At 47.5% G+C, this 16,968-nt stretch overlaps 1 protein-coding gene across 2 annotated transcripts in view; it reads right to left on the bottom strand.

The window, feature by feature from the left end:
* Positions 1 to 16,968, bottom strand: part of Arhgap36 (Rho GTPase activating protein 36) — a 54,771-nt gene that overhangs the window by 14,044 nt on the left and 23,759 nt on the right. The window contains exon 1 of one of the 2 annotated variants that reach the window (XM_087199784.1): positions 16,550 to 16,671. The exons of the other annotated variant lie outside the window; for it this stretch is intronic. The gene's annotated coding sequence lies outside the window, so the exon portion shown is untranslated. Of the gene's footprint in view, positions 1 to 16,549; positions 16,672 to 16,968 lie in introns of those variants that run through there. 2 annotated transcript variants of the gene reach the window in all.

Consider the following 16,968-nt stretch of genomic DNA (forward strand, 5'->3'; position numbering starts at 1 on the left):
ACTATTATGCAAGGTAGAGGAGAAGAGGGAGTAGAAAAGAAAGGCACCAAAAGCCCTCTGTATACATGGTACCATATTTCTCACCCTAGCCCACACCCAGTTTGAAAGCTTGGTGTCCCAGAAAACTCCTGAGATTATAGACTAGAACCCAGACTCAAAGCCCAGCCTTAGCCCATGTAAGTTCACATACTTACCAACTATGTGACTTGGAGTAAATAACCTTGGTTCTCTGAGTCTCAAACCCACAACCTTATGAAGTAAGAATCATGATACCTGTTAGGTGAGGCTGTAGTGATGAGGGTTTTTTTAAAGGTAGAATGAAACAATCTTCCAAAAGGTACAGTCCTGTACCAAGGTGAGGAATTATGCCTCCCTAAAAAATACCTGGGAGTCAAACTTGAGAGGAAAACTGAGCAGGACTGTACAATGAGGCAGATAGTGCCCCTGCAGAAGAACGTCCTGCTCCAGCCTTTGAAAATGAAGATGGATACTAGTGCGCTGTTGGAAGGAAGCACACTTTCAGAGGGGATAAGATGAACTATTTCTTCATTAGGTCTTTTATGATCAGAGATGCAAGCAGCTAATTTCGAGGTATGGGAAGGGGGTCGTCTAGTCTCTGAGATGTAGAAAATAACTAACTGGCTCACTAAAGAAGCCATCCAGGCTCAGGGTAGTGGGGAGAAGCAGAGAGCCATGTGGAATAGAAAGCCACAGTTCCTGTCCTTGGGATCTTAGAGCCTAGCGGAAGGTCACATAAATGTCAAATGTCTCAGGGACTGTCAAGAAAGGCCCACGGGTCTAAAATCATCCTTCCTTGCACAAATTTGAAAATATCTCTTCTTCTTTGTTTCTGTAAGGAATATGGAGAATTGACTATTCCCTCAGCCCTGGGAGCAGTGTTCAGACCCTTACTCAATTGCAGGATAAAGTATGCATCGAGCAAATTCCAACTCCTTCTACCCACCTTTTGAACTCCTTGCCCCTCCCTCCAAAGCTTCTATCTTTGAGACACACTCCCTTACACACACACACACACACACCCCAATAGCCCCCTTTAATACATTCATTACAAGAGAGGATAAGAGGAAAATGAGACCCAGTTAAAGGGAAGGCCATCAAGCATTCACTCTGTAGCCTCTACAGTGTGGACCTGAGAAAGAAAACAGCAGTGAGGACACTTTTCCCCAAAAACATCTGGACAGAGGTCCTGTCAAGGAAATCTTCAGAGTAAAGAAGTTCTCAGAGTCCTGGCTGGGAGCTTCTCCTCCCTCCTCCCCACCCCCACTCGCTTCTCCTTTGATTATATCCTTTCCACCAAATATCCAATTTTCTGTCAGTTTTCTTTCTCAAAATCCTAAGTGGCTGTCATAGGGAATAGGGACTGTGGGAGATGTTTTTCTCCCTGCAGTTTTCATGATAGCAATAGTATTTTAAAACTCCATTCAAATAACCATATTTCTAAAGTAACAATGTCTAATTGTCCACACTCCCTCAAAATTACACCACTATCTTGACTATGAAGGGGTAAAAAGGCACTAGACCAGGAGTCAGGAGCCCCTCTTGGTTACTAAGCAGGTAGGTGGCCTTGGGCAAGTCAGTGAGCATCTCCAAGCATGAAACACAACCAGCATAATTTACTATTGCCCTGTTTATCTAACAACACTGTAGATGCTCAGCCTCTCTGAGTCTGCAGAGACCTTGATTATTCTAAGGGACTTATGAAACTCCTGGATACAGGGCCACACAGCCACTACCTGCTGTTCAAAAGAGAGCACCCCCCCTAAGGGGGGAGCAGAGTGCAGTGTGGGGGGGGGGGATCTGAGCAGGTTTCCTGCACTGCCCTGGGCCAGCCCCAGCCCCGATGCTGGCCCTTGACCCTAGGCTAAGGATGTGGCCCGTGGAGTGCAGATTCTGCACCCTCCTCCTGGGTTGGGGGTGGGGGGTCTGGACCTCAGGCTGCCACTGCTGGAGATCTTGGTTTTCAGGCTGACCTGGGTAGCACTGCTCAAGTCCCAGTTCCGAGTCCTGCCCCTACGCAGCTCAAGGGAGTGCAGAATCCGCAAAGTTGAACAAAGCAGGGCATCCAGCACAAACTATTCTCTGCTGCCTGCACCCCCCAGACAAGAATCTGAAAAAGTCCATTTTTTTGTGCAAACTTTGTGCATACTTTGTGCATACTCTAAGTTTGAGCCATCAGTTCGAAAAGCTGGGCAACCTGTTCAGCACTCTCAGGCTTCCTCTCCCTCCCTCACATCGGGCCCTCCGAGTGGAGTGCCCTCACCCACCCCCTTTCACCCCCGCAGTGGGCAGCACTCAGGACCCTGGTACCCAGCCCCTGGACTACCTCTTGGTGACTCTCCTGGTCCGGCCAGAGAATAAGAGGCTTCCAGAGACCTGCTAGTCAATCCGGCATTGTGGACGCGACTAGTCTTGAGAGGAGCTGCTGGTACTGTGAGCATTTGGCTCTTCCTCTCAAATTGCCCCACTCCTTGCTTTCAGTGGTGGAGTAGGGCCTGATTCATAGCAATTTTCTATGCAGCAGCCAGCTCAGTGCCTTCTGCATACCTGTTTGCTGAATTTCCTGGGCTACTCCCACTGTTTCTCATTGTACCCCACAATCTTCTTTCCTCTTATTCAAAACAAGTTGTCTCTTCAAGACTGAGCCCAATGGTCCCTTCTTTCTGGGTGCTTCAAATGACCCTTCCCCTGCCCATGCCACACATTTTCCCATTCCATTTGAAGGAAAGGCAGAAGTGGAGGATGAGATGCTTTAAAAATGTACCCAAAAGGAGAGCTAATTAGTACCAGAGCCAAGGTAAAAACCCAGAGCTCCTGGGTCTCAACTCAGCATGCTTTTTGCTATATTGTATTGCTTCCCTTCTGCCCTGACGTGGATGGCATTCCAGGATAAGGACATCCTTTTCTGGCCCTTTGCACTCAAGGACCATACCAGGGAACAAACCTTTCCACACCTTGCCTCTCCTTTCCTGCTCCTTGTTTCCTATTTTTGTCCAGGGCATGTGCTCACACAAACTCAGGAACAAAGACGTCATTTAGCTTAATAAGTACCAAGAGCAAACAGTAGCTGACTCCACAAAGTCCTCCACTGACTTGAGTGGCAGTGACCTCAGTAATCCCCCACAACCCCACTCTCTACACACTACTATCATCATTTCCTGTCTTTTGTGTGTATCTAGAACCTGAGGAAGTCTGAAGGCTATCCTCTTAAAACTTCTTCCAAAAATACTCTCTTCCAATCATACATACAAATCTCCATTCAGTCAAGCAAAAATATACCATTTACAAGAGCTAAATATTCTCTTCTGATGCAACAAGGGCAATATGGGGGGATATCAAGTAGGAGAATTGCAAATATATGATTGCTCCCCTCCCAATTCCAATTTCCTCATCACCTGGGCCAAGTAAGTGGACAAAGGGAGAATGTTATTATCAAAGGGAGATAAGAATGGAGAAAAGAGAGAAGAGTAAAAAATGTCAAGGATTGGCTGAGCCCAGCAAGAGGGAAAGAGGAAGCAGAGTCTAGGCAAAAGAAAAAAGGAAGAGAAGGGACAGAAAAGGTGAGAGGGCAGCTGTGGGCTCCAGGTACACAGAGCCACTATGGAGGTCCAGGAAGATATGGACTCACTCATAAAAGGCTCAGAGATGTGGCTCTGAAGGGCCTAGATTGAAATGAGACCCAGAAACCCAGTGTTAAATTCTCTTACCCTCTTTAGAGTCAAAGCTTCTGGCTCTGGCAGTAGCCCTGGTGGCACTGTTTGGAATTTAAATACCATCAGCTGCCCACCATCACTAGGAGGAGTATGCCCTTGCCTCGCCCAGCTAAATAAATCTTACCCCACACAGGAGTGTAATTTTTTTTTTGGTGGCACTAGGGATTAAACTCTGGGCCCTGTGCTTGCCAGGCAGGTGTGGCACCACTGAGCTACATCGCCAGCCCCTCACAGGAGAGTAATTTGAGTGTTCAGGATTGGTGGTTCTTGTACTGAAAGAGGATATCTTCTTCTCTTGTTGGAAATGGGCTGGGTGCTGCCCCTTTGTACATTCTAGAGCATCTGATCAAGAGAGGGGGAGAGGCCTCTCTCTCTCTCTCTCTCTCTCTCTCTCTCTCTCTCTCTCTCCCTCCCTCCTTCCCTCCCTCCCTCCCACCCTACATTCTTCTGCAGCCCCTCCTTTGGCCCTGGAATCTCTGTTACCCTTCCTCACTGCATCCTGCAGTGGTACTTGCTTTTTAAGGTGCAATTTTAGACTGATGGACCAGGGAAAGATTTGAGCTGGGGAGGTGGGTGTATCACAGGAGGTGAAAAAAAATCCACCCAGGTAGATGCAACATACTGGTGTTCAGGGCAGCTGGAAAAGCATGATTTGAACCTAAGTGCATAGAAAGGCCATTTAAGCAGATGGCTGGCAGGTTGCTGGCTTGTATTACAGCGATTGCCTTCGTAACATAAAGACTCAAAGACATCATGATCTATTAGTGAACAAGTGAATCACTGAACATCACTAAGCCTCAGTCTTCTCAACTGCAAATTAGGGAAATAAATGCCTACTCCATAGCACTCCAGAGATGAATGTGTAAAATAACATAGGTAAAGTACTGAGCAGTTGCCTTGCCACTGAATCCCAGAGAGGGAAAAGTGTTTGCCCAGGGTGACAAAGTAAGTAGCAGAGTTTATTGGACCCTAGGTCTCCCAAGGCCCCTAGACTAAAGAAGGAGTGTTTTCCACTCTACTTTCTTTTCTAAGAAGGCTATCAGGGCCACCCTTGGGAACACAGTGGAGGTGGAAGTAGGGAGGTGTGTTAGGGGCTGACATTAGGCATGTGGATATAGCTACTCTGCCCCTTAGCCCCACCCTCAAATGACCAAGACTTAGGCTCCTGCCTCCTCTCCCTTCTCATCGTCACTCAGGTAATCTCCCCATGCCACCTTGGACTGATTCATTGCCACTTTAGCGCCACTACTGCTGCCCAGCTCTGAGGTGGTGATTCACTCTCTAGCTGGCCAGGGCCTCTGCCCTCCAGGAAAGAGGCTTTCTTCTTAATTGACTGCAGAAGCCTCACTGGCATTGAAACAATGCCCGTCCATGCAGGTTTAGAGATAAAGGGCTTGAAGGAGGAATAGAACAGCCTTTTGTCCAAAGCCAAGGCCCTCCACCCACACAGTGCCTGGGCTGTTGCTTTTGAAGTTCCCTCTTCAGCTTCCTAATAATCCCTGTGTACCCTCAGACCTTAGTGTTGTCCAAGGGATTTCACCCAGGCTGTCTCTTTGCTGCATTATACTGACCATTTTGTGGGTCTGGCATTGCACTAGGTGCTGGCAGGATGTGAGGTAACAGGAGACATCCCTGGCACCCAATGAGTGTTTGATACAAGTTTCCAAATATTGACGTGACACCTGGTAAGGGAGTAGTTAGCAGCAGGGAAGGTGAGTTAGGAAGTCTCTGTGAAGGGTGCAGGTGAAAGGCAGAAAAGCTCCACTCTTGAGGGCTTCTGGGAGTGGAGTTATGACCTGGAACTTCTTGGGGTCCATGAGTGCCATTACTAAATCGTCACCTGTCCAAGCATTTCCCTTAGACACAGCACACTGCCTACAAAATGGAAAATTAACTGAACCTTTGCCCATCCTTTGTCTTTCTGACCTGGATTGAGGGCATCAGCTGGTGGCCAAGTCTCTGATCCCCTTTCCCCAAAAGCCTGTATTTTTATCTTTTTAATGAGGGCAAGCGAGGGGGGGGGATAGATTTTTTTTTCCTTTTCTATCTAAACTGGGAGAACTACTTCGTATACTTCGTATTTAAGTACTTAAACCTCACATCTATCCCGTGAACTACGCTAGTGACTTGCTGAGGTAGACAGCTAGGAAATGGCAAAGCGGGATTCGAACCTCTGATATCTCCGAAGCCCGCAGGCTTTGCACAGTACTTTATACAATGTGACTCCGCCTAGTGAGAGGGGAAGAGCTCTTCTGTTCTCCGTGCAGTCCCTCTCCATGGAAGGACGCAAGCAGAGGACGGGAGCCAGAGTCTTCTGGCCCCACAGCATTCTGGAATAATCCCTGCAGCCCGCTCCAGGTGGGAGTTTCCAGGCAAGGGGGGGGGGGGGGTGCTGTGCCTCCAGTGGTGCAAAGCACCTTCAGCCTTCATGCCGCCCCCGGCCACCGGTGACTCCCGGTCTGAAGTCGCCCTTCTGCGCACGTCTGTGTGCTGAGAAAATAGCTCAGTCTTCCTGAGAACCGTCACCGCCTGGTGCCAGGCTGCAAATAGTCTTGCCAGATTGGTGATGTAACAGGGAGGACGGAACATTGACAGCGTCCTACTGTGTGTCAGGCGCGGAGTCAGTGATTTCTAAGAGCCCTTTCCTTTCACGTTTAAAAGAAAAAAGAGTTGCTATTCGAAATAGTGAGCTCTCCATTAAAAAGAAGTCTTCACGCTTGACTAGAACAGGTTTCGAAGAAAGCTTGTATGCAGACCCCAACTCCTTACTTGAAACCAATAAATCTCTAAACCCCTTCAGAGTCGCCCGCTTCGCTTTCTGGGGATGGGGAGAGAGAAGCACACCCCGGGGGGGAGGGTGCAGAGGTCGGGCCACCGAAGGGGCAGGGGGAGGGTGCGGGAGGAGGAGCCTCAGGCGGGGTCCGCTGTAGTAATCTGAGTCTGGGTCCCCGCGGAATCCTCCAGCCCGCCAGCGGATTCCCCGGACCTTCCCGCTTTCCAGGGGCCCTACTGGACCCTGCCCGGACCCAACTTACTCCCTTTACCTGGGACTGGGGAACTGAGAGGTCAAAGGGAAAAGAGCATCTGTGTTCGCCCCGCCTTGCCCGCCCACCCTCTCTCCTTTCTTCCCCGCCTCCACTCCGCGCCCCCTTCTCTTCCGCCCAGAGAAGGAGGGGGCGGGCTGTGTGTGTGTGTATGTATGCATGTACGCGTGTGTGCGCCGCGCGGGTGCAGTACCTCTGGGTGTGTTCGGTGTGTGTCCGGGTGTGTTTGGGGGTGTGTGGGGGGGGGTGCTTGGTGTGGTGTGCATTGGGTTTTCGCCGACAATTAGCATGTGCTTGTGCGGTGTTTGTGTGTGCATTCTTGTAGGTTGTATGTTTCTGCTCGATTATAGTGTGACTATGAGGGTTCGATCTGAGTGTGGGTGTGTTCAATGTGTGTTTCTGCCGGGGTTTGTGGTCGTGCTGTGGTGAATGTATACAGTATGCAGTGTGTTTGTGTGTGTGAGTGTGTGCTTGCTGAAGCTTGTGTGCATATGTATATTTGGTGTGTGCTTACTCTTGGATGCGGTGTGTCAATGTGGGTTTACAAGTGGTGTTTGCTGTGATGTGTACTGTGTGTGTTTGTGAACAAGGTATCTGTAAGTCTACTTAAGGTGCTTGTGTTCAGATTTATGTTCTATGAGAACTCGGTGTGTCTTTTAATTGTTATGCTTAGGTGTGTAGTGTAAATGCCTGTGGGACCGGCATGGCATATGGCTTGGATGGAGGGTTGACTACAGTGTGTGTCTCAGAGGAGCTGGCGTGAGTATATGGGTGCAGTGGGGCAGTGGGTGAAAGCACCAGGTTATCTAAAAAAAACCCAAAGAACAACTGGTGACTTAGCTCCTGGTTTGGGGGCGGGGCGGATGGAACGCCATCGAACCTGGACTGGGACCAGGAAGAAGGTAGGGGGCTGCGACCCCTGCAGGGACCCCTCGCTGACGCTGACCTCGTCTCCTCGGTGGAGGCCCCCGTTTGCAGTGTGCTGTGTCCGCAAGAGTCAAGTTCCGCTGGGGCAGGGTGTGAACTTAACTGGCTGATTAGAGGAACGAAGAGGAGGGCTCCGCTTGGCCAGGTAGGGTGCGCCTAGCTCGCGGTACAGGGGCTGGTGGGAGTAAGCTGGAAAGGTTGTTGGTCACTGACCTGACGCCCCAACCACCACTGGGACAGGAGATCCAAGTTTGTACTCAGTTGAACCAAACTATTTGTCCAAGGCCTGGCTGGGCTCTTTCACACCTCCTTGACCTGGTATGAGCAAATCCAGTTGCCTGGAAGCCCTTTCCCTTGGGCCTCATGGCAAACTCTTATTTTTGTAAGACCTAACTCAAGACTGACAAACTTTTTCTGCTTTTCTGCCCTCCTTCTTCCCAGTTGAGGGCTCCCTCCTGAGACACTAAAACTACACCCTTCGTACTTTTCATGACATGGTCATGCTTAAGAGCAATTATATGACCCTCCTTTTAAACTCTCAGGTGCTACAGAGAATGTCTGATATTAAATAGGAAGAATAACAATAGTAGCCATTATAATAATATTAGCATTTATTAAGCATTTACTATGTACCAGGCAATGTGCTAAGTGCTCTTACACGCATTAGCTCCTTGAGTCCTCACAAGGAGGCTGTGAGGTACAGCTATAATTATCACTATATTACACTTCACACATCAGGCTCAGAGTAGTTAGGTAATTTCCCCGAGGTCACACAGACCGTAGGAAGCAGAGCTGGTGTTTTAATTCAGGTCTGCCATGCTCCTTAAACCCTTCTTCTGTATTAGACAGCCTCACTAAGAGTCTCCTGATTCCTGCTAGACATTGAAGTCTCTATCAAACAGTATCACTTCCCAACAAATCTTTCTTTTGAGTGTACTGACAGCACCAAGAGTACTCAGCATAATTACTTTCTCTGCCTTCCAGACAGTTGATATCTTCTCCACCGAATTACCTGCTTTGTGGACACCTCAAAATTTTAATTACTCTAGGCACACAAGGACTTCACTAGCTCCAGTTCTGTAAGGTCTCCTTGGGCTGGTGCTGAAAGAAAGAGCTGGGAATGAGCATTTTTAAATCATAGCATGGTGGAATTGGGTATGGAAAGGAACAGGGGTAAGGGGTCAGGAAGGATTAAGGGAAAGATTTCTCAGTAGCACCCCCAACCCATTTTACAATATCTCCACCAGAAGTTGGTATGCAATAAATTTCAAGTAGACCAGTCATCTCCATATCAAATTGCACAAAGAAAAACAAGGAGAGCTCCCCTCAGAAAAGATTGTTGAGTGCATCCCAGTTTGTCTTATTCATGGGGAGAGGGGAGGGACAATTTGCTTGCCTAATGAGCCTCATGCTGCTGCTCAAATGCCTTCCAAGCAGACTCATCTGAGAAATTCAAATTAAAACAATACATTGCATTTGGGGAAACACATTTATGGGGGGCATAGTGTTAGCCCAGTCACAGCAAAAGGACTTCTTGAAGCACTGGCTCCCAGCTCACCCCCCAGGGAACCATCCTAGACTGCTGCAAAGAGGTCAGGGGGTGGAAAGAGATGGACAATTCAACAGTGGTGAGTCACTTTGCCACTTTTCAGGGGTAAAGTGAGAAGCATGATTTAAATTGCCACTGTTATCATTGTGCCCTTTCAGATGGTACAAATGAGACTAGTGTGTGGATGAAAAGCAGTTGGAACATCCATAAAGCTTACCCCCAGCTGGGTCTGGGTCAGCACCTCATCTTGAGTGGGCAGGAAAAGCATTGCCTGAAGTATTATGTAGTGAGAATGCCTCCTTTTGGGGGAGAAAAAGGGGATATAGAGGCCAGTGTAAGTTGTGCCAGACACAGACTACCTGAAACCTTTGGTTTTATGGCATTTTAGTCTGTGCAAGGAGTTCATGCAAATTTTTGTCACCTCCCACCCTCTGGCCTCAGCCGCACATTGTTCCGGAGCCAGTGTGACACCTCCTCACTTTCCTCTGAATCTACCAGCTTCACTTACACTTCCTCCTGGCTACTCAGGTGATGCCTTTCCTTCCTTTCATTCTCCACACACACACACACTCCTACACACACACAAACACACAGATACATCTCTGGATTACTTGCCTAAACCCTGGCAAGTCCCACTTGCATTTATAGTATCTTTCTCTTTCACTCCACTTCAGTGTTTTTGCCTATGAAATGGGGACAAGCTGAAGAAGGCAAAATCTCCAGGCCAAGGATCCCAAGATGCAGATCTGGGGCAGAGGCATTAACATCTTTACCCCACCCCCACCCCAGACCTCAGTAAATGGTGGAAGAGGATGGGCTATAGAATCACTGTCAATATAATCACTACAGTGGAATGAACACACACACACACACACACACACACACAACTTTCCTGGGATCTTAAACTTGCTACCATGAGTCAGTCAGTGACTCCCTCAACTCTGGAGTTCAGGAAATGTGTCTCCATAACAGGAGACTTATATGGGGAATTGAAAAGATGGAAAGCACTTTAACAGCTCCCTGCTCCTTATTGTCCAATATAAATAGAGACTTGCTTGCTTGTATCCTAAAACCCAGACTCTATAGGGACAGGCCACCAAAATGTGCATTTTACTGATGAGAGAAATAGTGGTCTCCGCCGGAGAGTAAAGCCCTTGAAGATCAGAGTTTTTGTCTTTTCCTTGGAGATTGTGAAAGACCACAGGCTTGAAATGAAATAGCTTTGAATTGGTATCTCCACTCCATCAGATCACTAACTTGCTGTGTGCTCTTGGGAAGGTTACTTTTCTGAGCCTCAGTTTTCTCAACTGTAAAATGGAGATATCAAAGCCTACCTTAGAATTGCTCAGATGACTGAAGGCAGTAAACCATGGAAAGTGCCAGCCAAATGCTTAACAGGCATAGTAAGTGTTCAAGAAAAGCTGGGTTAATTCCCTCCATCCCACCTGTTTTCCCCCTCTCATTAGCACCCATAGTATCTTAACCAGGTTGTTCAGGGAGTGGAGCTGACAGATTTAGCTGCCAATTTTCCTCATTACTGATTTGTCTGACACTCTTGAAATGGTCCTTCTTTTAGGATGATGTTTTGATCAGCCTAATGCAGCCCCGGAAGAAATGGAACTTACATCCAATTCTCACTCTGTAGTTTCTCCTGGCAGTGTTAATGAGGCCAAGGTTCCAGGGTAGTACTCTGCATCGAAAAATCTGAAACTTTCTGCTCAGTGTCCAGACTTGCTCCACCCTATCCCCAATCCTGCCTCCTAAATATGTGCTATTGTGCTAACAAACAAAACGAATGTTTCTTGCTAAGATTGCCCTATGATTTATGTTCCTCCCCCATCACCTCGACCTTAGAAACTAAGAAGGCTCCTAAAGCCACCCAATTACTAGCAGCTACCAAGGTTGGGAGGTAGACAGGATAGTGGGGGCAGAGGGTGGCTCTTCTGAGATACACTATGCAGCACCTAAATCACATCTCGGATAAGTTCTTATTTATTCATAGCTAAAGGAAAACAAAATCTGCCCTTTATCAAATTAGGGAAGAGAAAGAAGACCCCAGTCTGTGCCCCTTCCTGAACCTACCCAAAGCAGTTGCTTCCCTCTAGAGACAAAAGCAAGACACTATAAGCGAAAACTGCTGCGTTTGAGCCAGGAATGATGGGGGGAAGATTAAGTAGCCAGGGCTCCCAGGAAGGGGAAATAATCCAGGGAAGGATGAAGAGACTACAGAGTAGAAAGGTACTGAGATTCAGGGAGTAAGAAGCTCTGACAGGCCGGCCTTCCCAGTCTCTGGAAAACACCTTTTACTCCTTCCTCTCCAGCCCTGCCCTTCATCCTGCATGCTACCTACCCTCCCTCACCAACTCTAGACTCCATTCTGCAAGATAATCTAGTAGTGAGTCCTTCTGATGATTTAAGGAGTTTAGAAAAGCTTCTCCAGTTCTTAAGCCTGTCTGCTTCTTAAAAGATCCTGGAGCCTTTACTTGAGAAGGAAAATGGGAGAGGTAAAAATTGTGAATCAGCCACATCGTACAGAGAACAAGTGGAGCAGGGGTTCAGGATAAGTGTAGACCTTAATAAGCAGGGACCTACCAGCTGCTGGATATTGGGTGCCCACCCTGAGGTTTCTCAAGAGGTGTATATTAGAGACGTGACAGTAGCTGCCAAGGCTCATCAAACATGCCATCTACCTACTTCTGCAGTTACATGTGAGAACAAATGACACTGCCAGAAGGGAACAGAAATCATTTCCCAGTGACTCACAGCACAAGCTCTGAGGACACAGGTGGTGTTTCCATTGTGTCTTCCTGTTAAAATGTGCCCTTTTTCACAGAAGGAAATCTATAGGTAATCAAATAGGTCTAAGACCAGAATTTGGACCTAGGTAAAGTGTCATTAATGACATCATATTGCCCACACAGTAAATATCTGTTGTGCGTCAGCAGAGCTCTTGGAGCTTTGCAAAGTTCTCATCTTTAATCTTATTCAAATTTTACAAAAGGAATTGTAATCAATTGTAATCATTGCTCAGTCACTGTGTGATAGTGAGCAAGTTACTAAGCTTCCGCTAGCTTTTGTCTCGAAAATAGAGATGATAATAATAACTCAGAGAGTCGTTATGAAGATAAAATGGGGTAGTTTCTGTAAAGTGATTAATAGTTTAAAGTAGTATTTGGAGGTAAAACAAAACATAACTTTTGATATCTGAGCCATAAAAAGCATTTAAATAATGGTATCTACAGTAACAACAATAATAGCTATTTCGGTATTATTATTTATAACCCAGAAATGTAGGCATTTTTATAGTATCTTAAGAGAGGTTAGGTAACCCACTCATAGCAATATCCTAAATGCAGGCCTTGGATTCAAAGGAGTTGTGCTTCTTCCCACCTAGGATTAGGGGACATTTCATGATCACTGGGAAGTTTATGTTGGGCAGGCCTGATCAAGTCATTATATTTAAACTAAAATGTGAAGGAAAAATCCTTAGATTATGTATAATAGGATTCTAGATCACTGTACAGATTAATTGTGTAGTATGGGTCTTTCGTTAGACATTTAAAACCGTTTTTAAGTTTGTTTTTTGTTTTGAGACAGAGTCTCACTGTGTAATCCAGGCTGGCCTCAAACTCACAGTGATCCTGCTGCCCCAGCCTCCCAAGTGCTGGGATGATAGGTGTGCACCACCATGCCTGGCTCGAAATTTTAAGAATTTAAGAACAAAATTTATACAGATTTTGGAAAACAGAAAAAAAAAACTATTATCTCACTACCTTCACTGAATCTCTAACTTTACTTTGTTGCTGGATTTTCTTCCAATCTTTCAAAAATGCATGTTTGACACAGTTATAATTATACCATTTTCTATGGTGTTATATGTTCTTGCTATACAAGATTTTTATGCTAGTATACTATCTAACTAGTGGATATGTCACAGAATTTATTTAACTATTTCTGTTTTGTTGGACAGTGAGGCTGTTTTAGTGGGAAAGTGTGAGCACAAAGGCATGATGTTGCTTTCACCACTGGTATAATCACCCTCAGGGATCTGGTGTCCTGCTTCGTCAATGCTCTGTGTGCTTTCCATCATTTGATATTTAAGTTTAATGAATGTCAGCTCTCCTACTGGACCTTGAGGTACATTTGCAAAAGGATAATTTTCTGCTAGTTTTCATCACACAAATTCTGTATTTCATCCTTGTGGTGGGTAAAACGTAGTCTAACCTGGGAACCTAAGCTCTAGTAGAACATCAGCCTTTTTCTCCATTTCTCCATAAGGAATGTCTTAAAGTGCAAACCTTGGGAAGTCCTACCATTGGTGAATGTGGGTGCTTGTCTGAACCCCTGACCAGAAGAGTAGCATCCCTCATTGGCAGTCTTGTCCTAGCTCTGGAAAATGATCCAGTTGCAGCTCAACTGGGCTTGGCCTCAGCAAATCGATTGGGTCCCATCTCCAAGAAAAGATCAAATTTGTGTGTAAAGTGGGCCCCAGGGCCCCTTCAGCTTTAGAGTTCAGCTGCTTTACAGAAGTCTAATTGTTTGCAGCCAAATCCGATGCCAAGAGTGAACAGGGGAGAGAATTTAAAGTGGGTCAATCATGCTGTCCCTTTCCCTGGGAAAGAAGGCCTTTCTGGGCCCCCTTCCTCTCAGACCTCAATGATGCCACTCCTAAATTCCCCCACATGGTTGCCCATTGCTATTATCACCCTCAAAAGATTGCTCTGACATACCAACTATCTCCAGGAGAAGGGAGATGGGGTAAAAATACATGTAGAGTATTTCCCCCACTCTGCTCAACAAATGCTACTTCCCAACACTGTAACTTCTGAGGGTTTCTGAGAGGCATTTGAAGAGAGACACTAAGAACAATTATAGCCTCACAAAATAGCAATACTTATCCACACAAGTAACACTGCATTTCTAAAGGGGAGTACAATGAAGTGGGCTCTCACCTGATTGAAAGTTGCATACAGATTGATTTAAAATGATGTGTGACTTAGATAAGATCATACATATAGGGGACTGAGCCTAAGGACCCAGAATTCAGGCTATACTTTACATATATCAGCTGCTATTGTATGAATAATAGAGCTGGTGTAGGCAGTGGAGGCTATATAGGGGGACAGATCTCACCAAGACTGGAAATACAGCAGCAAATATAAAGTGTTACACTTGTGTTCAAACACAAACTAAATACCGAATGAAGAGTCTGTAAAGTACTAGGGTCTACTTCTTTTTTAAAAACTGCCTTTAGTTGAAAGTAATTCTGATGTAAATAATGTCTTTGTATGATTTGTGTGACATGTGTGTGGGATCCGTGAGTGGTGCATGCATGTGTGACATGAGTATATTGTGTTTGTATATGGAAACTTTGCAATTCATGTAAACCAGAAGTATTTGCTCATGGCTTGCACATGGGCATTCGTGGGTGTGGGATGTATTTATGGCTATGTATACGCATACCTTGGGTGTGGCATGCGCTTCCAAAAGAGGGAAAGTCAGCCATCCAGGAGTATATTTATAGGGACACAGCTGGAAATCTTCATTTGGCCAGGTCACTGGGCATTTATAACTTCAAGCCTATTCAAAGAAGAGTAGCTAGATGTGATTAGGGGCCTTGCAGCCATGTCACATGTTAAATGAAGAACCAAAGAGGCATGGACCAGATAAGAACAGGGGTAAGTGGGGAATGGGGGAATGGGAAGATTGGCACTGTTTCCTGGGAAGGGGGAGCATGAAGGTCAGTGCTGAGGCCAGAAGGTGGAAGATCCCTGGATTAGACATTGCTGTGCTTAGATGCAGGTGGGCATCCTTGTGTGATACGGACTCCTCCCATGGACTGATTCATAAAGGAGACTTCATATCCTGGATGTCATGGGCATTCCAGGGCAACTTTGTAGGCCAGGCAGGAGTGGAATGATTCCCCTATGTCCTTTTCAAAGATAGGGTGTTCAAACTGCAAGGCCTTAAAAAGCATCTTATAAAACTCCTTTTTTTTCCTCTGTACGAGGATCACATAAATTTAATTTGCAAAAGAAAAAATTAAACTCCCTGTACCTATGCAGATTTCTTCCCTTCTCAGAGAGCTTGTGGCCTCCCAGAGACTGTGCTTGAACTGGCTGGGCAGGCTGCAGTCTCTTAGCAGGAGCTCAGACTCCGGGGATGGTTCTCAGTGGGCGCTGGGGCTAGCAAGACCTAAAATCAAGTCTGTGCTGAATAAAGTTGCTGAGGCTCCTCCTCTCTCTGCCTCCCCTCCCTTGCCTGTGAGGGAGCAGAGGAAAGAAGAGACAACACAGGTTTGGTCTATGGCTGATGACCAATGACGCACTCTCACCAATATAGATTTTGGAGGTGGAGACTATGGAAAAACAGGTGGCTGTGGGGGCAGGTGGCAGCCTGGAGGGAGTGGAGCCTATCAAGGGGGAGCAAAGGGCAGTGTGGGTCCTAGTGAAGCTGGAAAAGAACGTAACAGTCTCCTGAAATTTTAAAGAGGAAAAGTAATCAGTTTCCAGAATCTGCTTTATAGAAGCAGTTCCAGAAAACGGTTGCAATGTGACCCACATACTTATACCCATGCCATGGTCGCTGCGCCCTTGTCCTCTCTCTATTCCGGAGAAAAAGGGGAACCAAGCATTGATCACAAGCAGGCAAGGCACAAGCCAGACTAAGAACCCCAGGTCACCGCCACCGGGCAGTTAGGGGCAGTGAGCAGTTAGCAGAACCTAAGCTGTCCTAGATCCCTGCCAACTCCTTGGGTGACCTTGCGCAAGCCTTTCCGGTCTCAGGGCTTCAATGTCATCATCTCTTGGATGGAGGGGTTGAATTCGACGGATGCGTGCTGATATTCTGTAGTTGGGATTGGGACAATAGGACAACCTTCAGGGCAAAAGGAACTCCTGCCTCCTTATTCAGGGGCCCTGGGCCCTGGCTGCCCTGCCACGAACATTCATCCTAGGGCCTTTTGAGCCTTTGGATTGTGGGACGGTGCTCCTGTGCGTCTAGCCCCAAAACTCTGGCTGCCCCTGCAGGCGGCGGAGCCAGGACTCCGCCCCCGCTCTCGCCCGGCGTCCCGCTGAACCATTAGCGCTATTACTCTGGGTACCCGGCAAAGCTGGTGATTTATGCGGGTCCTCGACGGGGCAGTCCCTTGGGCCAGGAACAATTAGCTAAAAGCCAGCGGGAAGGGAGGCTAGGGGGCAAGGAGCCAAGCCTCAGGGCGCCCAGCTGGGGCTGCAGCCACTGGCCGCCCGGAGCCGAGCCGAGCACTCCAGCCCCCCGACTCCGCGGGCCCCACTCACCACGGCGGGGGCGGGGCTCAAAGGCCGACGCGAAAAGGCAGTCCAGTATCCACGCCAAGACCCACTCCGAGCGCCCGCAGCCTCGCAGCTAACCTCCGTGCTGTCCCGCGCACCGCGGCTCTAAGTAGCCCCGGTGACCACGCCCTGGGCCGCACCCTGCACCCAGCTCTGAGTGTCTTGGTCACCGGACACCTCGAGCCTGTCACTGAGAGGGCAGGGCCTCAGGGGAGCCCCCCTCCCGCCGGAGGGAAGCACCGCTGGTCCCGCAGCCCCTTCCCCCAGCAGAGAGGCCAAGACCCAGCTCCAGCCCAGAGAAGCTCTGACTCTTGAGTGCGGGACCCTGCCCCTACCCTAGGAAGTCCAGAGTCTGAGGGGAGGAGACGCCATCTCAGCATTGGTGAGCCCCAAAACTGAGAGGG

Source organism: Heterocephalus glaber, unplaced genomic scaffold (assembly GCF_053883595.1).
Source record: "Heterocephalus glaber isolate CG9 unplaced genomic scaffold, H.glaber_assembly_v1.0 deba00001729, whole genome shotgun sequence".
Taxonomy (NCBI): domain Eukaryota; kingdom Metazoa; phylum Chordata; class Mammalia; order Rodentia; family Bathyergidae; genus Heterocephalus; species Heterocephalus glaber.